Source organism: Gekko japonicus, unplaced genomic scaffold, assembly GCF_001447785.1.
Source record: "Gekko japonicus isolate JY-2015 unplaced genomic scaffold, Gekko_japonicus_V1.1 scaffold292, whole genome shotgun sequence".
NCBI classification, from domain to species: Eukaryota; Metazoa; Chordata; class Lepidosauria; order Squamata; family Gekkonidae; genus Gekko; species Gekko japonicus.
Window position 1 is genome coordinate 553,496 of NW_015173131.1, and position 3,197 is coordinate 556,692.

A 3,197-nucleotide genomic window follows, 5' to 3' on the forward strand; every position below is an offset into this window, starting at 1 on the left:
CACTCCGGGATGGGTTATCGGAGCTGAAGGAGCTTGGAACTTCCCTGAGGAAGCAGGACTGGATGAATGTTTCAGTGTGTCATGGATATGGTGATATGTCGCCTGCAGGCACCAGCTTCTATTTATTTAGCATGATGTTCATTGGGGGAGCCCTGGCTGGTTCCTGCTGTGCTTACACTAAGCATCATGCGCATGGATGCTGTACCCTCTGATTCTCTCCACCCCATGGTCCATTCCTGGCCAGCAATTTCCAAGTCTGAATCCAGCTCCAAACAACAGGCCCGGTTTCTCTCTCCCTGTTTTCCAGGAATTCTTTTTTTTTTTTAAAGGGGAGGGGCTGCATTGTAGCAGAAATGCAAGAGAAACACAAATAATTTAGAAGACTGAAAAATCCAGGCCCCCAAACTTTTTTGACAATAATGAGGACTTTTGACTTGGATGGCCTGATCTGGGTGGGGGTTCCTGTAAAATCCTGGCTGAATACAATAAAAAATTATTTTTTTTAAAAAAGTAAAATCCTGGCTGAATGCTGCAGATGTTTGAAGAATGCTCCACTTTGGTTTTGATTTCTTGGTTCTTCTCTCAAGTTTTCTTCTTCATCCTGGAGAAGCTTGCAGCTGTGTTCAGCCAGGATGTACGGAAATTCCAGAGTCCGCCCTTGGTCACCCAAGAGCTATCTTGCAGAGTTCAGTTGTGAGCCTCAATAGTGCAGTTTTCCCTCACACCTCTCTTTCCCCCTTAATAGACAGAGGGGGTATTTTAGGGAACATATAGCCTTAAGTTGATCAAAAATTATATGGGGCTCATTTAATATTAATTTGGGGCCTTGAAGGGGGGGGGAGAGGATAACAAGCCTTGTAAACGCCATCTTTTGGTAGTCTGAAGACTGCAGATTTTTGTAAATATTAGGATAACTGCTAGGGCCCAATCTCTGACAGGCTCCCGGAGCTCTTCTAGCTTGAATGGCGAGGACAGCTCCTGAGGAAGTCTCCGTATTCCATCACTGTAGAATTCCTGTTTTGCTAATTCTGTGAGGGAATATGGAGAAATGGATCCTGACTCTTTGGAGGGTTAATTAGTGGGGGTGGGGAGGGGCCTGGAGACTAAATCCCATTTCACCACCACCTAGTTGAGTAACCTTCAAGTGCCTTAACATGAGCTCTCTCTTTAGGACATGTTTACATCAGCAGGGAATGGGGCAGGATGTTTGCCTGGAAAGGTTGCGGTCAGAGCCAGGATCCAGCCTTGGGAAGCCCCAGCATCAATTTTTCTGAGCCTGCCTTTTTTGGCAACATGACTGAGTAGTATATTTATATTGCAGTTCAGTATCTGATTTGTGGAAATTTTTTTTACCGTCTGTCATGCACAGTTGTGCATTCGTATAACCTCGCAATGCCGTGCCTGTTTAAGGCTCCAACAACAAAACCGTTTATGCGATTAAACAATTTTTATAACAAAGAACAACTGCTTCATATTTCTTTTGCTGTTCCTATCTGCCCTTGGGTGGGGTGGGAGTAGGGTCGCCGGCTCCAGGTTGGGAAATACCTCAAGATTTTGGGGGTGGAGCCTGAGGGAGGGCAAGGTTTGGGGAGGGGAGGGGAACTGCTTCAGTGGGGTATACCACCATGGAGTCCATCCTCCAAAGCAGCCATTCTCTCCAGGGGAACTGATCTTGGTTGTCTGGAGATCGGTTGTAATAGTGGGTGATCTCCAGGTACCATCTGGAGGTTGGCAGCCCTAGGTGGGAGGTGTCTATCATGGCTGTAAGTAACACATTCCTAGAGCAACACGCTTGGCTTGTGTCCTCTCAGTATAACACACACACACCCAGCAAGTAGTAGCAGTCCTGTGATGATCACAGGGAGATTATTGGGTAAAAGCTGACGAAGGGAGCTTTGATTCTCAAAAGCGAATATTCTGAAAAATCGTGATAGTCTGGAAGGTGTTAATGTACTCTTATCTGGGTAAAAGCCCAGACTGTTTGGTGTGGCATTTGAAAACCAAGAGCCTTAGAGGCCCAGAGCAGGTTCTTCAGCCTCCTGGGTATGGAAAGAAGCTTAAAAACATCATTGAAGAGACAGAGGAAAAACTGCATTGGGTGTGGCAAAGACTTTTTTGATGCGCATTGCTCCCCAAAATGGTCTTTTATGTATGTTCTTTTACTCATGGGCCTTTACAATTTGATATGCAGCAAGGGTGAGTAACTACGTACGACAAGCGACTAGTCAGATGCCTTGTGGGTTGTAACTGTATAGCCAAGGGGATAAGTATTTTGTCTTCGTCATGTCTTCTTTCTACCTTACCAATCTAGCAAATACATGCACTCATTCCTTAAAAAAGTCATTCTCCAAACTCTACAAAGACTCAGACTCTGGATAAATGTTGCATCATACGTCCGCCAGCCTGGCTTGTGCAAAATAGAAGTGGGTTTGCATGAATGTTGCATCATGTGTTCACGGGTTTTGAAGGTTTTCAGTACCAAGTCTAAAATGGCCTTGGATTTTGGATAATGTAACTTATGGCTAAAATGATTTGCTCCTAGATAAATAACTTACAAGTGAACCCTTGCTGTATTCCCATCAATGCTGAGGTGGAAAAGATTTTCAGTGAAAAAGCTGCTTCCTTCAAGGATATTAACGATGCAATCCCATCAAGTGCAATGGGTTCAGAATGATGCAGTTCTGCTGAGGATGCTTACAAGGGTGTGAAGCTGAGTTAATTGGGAGTGTTGCAACAGGGAAGCACGGCTACATTGATTGGCAGCATGCAAAGTTTGGGACTGATTCAACCTGTTGAGTCTGTGGTTGCACAAAAGCTTGCATTCCAGGTGAGGTTCTCCTTAAAATATTGAAGCAACTTCTGGTGGAAGTGAGGTAGTAGTTCTGACAGTTCAAGAATCTAGCCTACCCCTAGTGACTTGTGGAAGTCACACAAGGAAATGGATGGGTGTGTGTGTGTGAGATAAATGCCTTACTTTCAGGTTGAGGAGGTGCTGGCTCCCCAAGATGGAAGGGTGTGTACATGTGTGCGAAATGTCATGTGGGAGATGGAACTTGTCATCCTCCATTCAACTGACAGGATCAAAGCCAGCACCTCAAAGAAAGGGGCGTGTTAACACTGGGAGTATAAACGCTTCTACTGCTGGAGTGCTTTGTGCTGAAACAAGGGAGAAGGAGTTGATGCCAGTCTTCTAGGTA

General features: G+C 45.1%; 1 protein-coding gene across 1 annotated transcript in view; it reads left to right on the top strand.

Moving 5' to 3' along the window:
* The first annotated feature begins 3,162 nt into the window (after nucleotides 1-3,162).
* The window catches only part of LOC107119607 (epidermal differentiation-specific protein-like), a 7,831-nt gene continuing 7,796 nt past the window's right edge, over nucleotides 3,163-3,197 (top strand). Inside the window, exon 1 of the mRNA XM_015422127.1 lies at nucleotides 3,163-3,194. The gene's annotated coding sequence lies outside the window, so the exon portion shown is untranslated. The remainder of the gene's footprint in view (nucleotides 3,195-3,197) is intronic.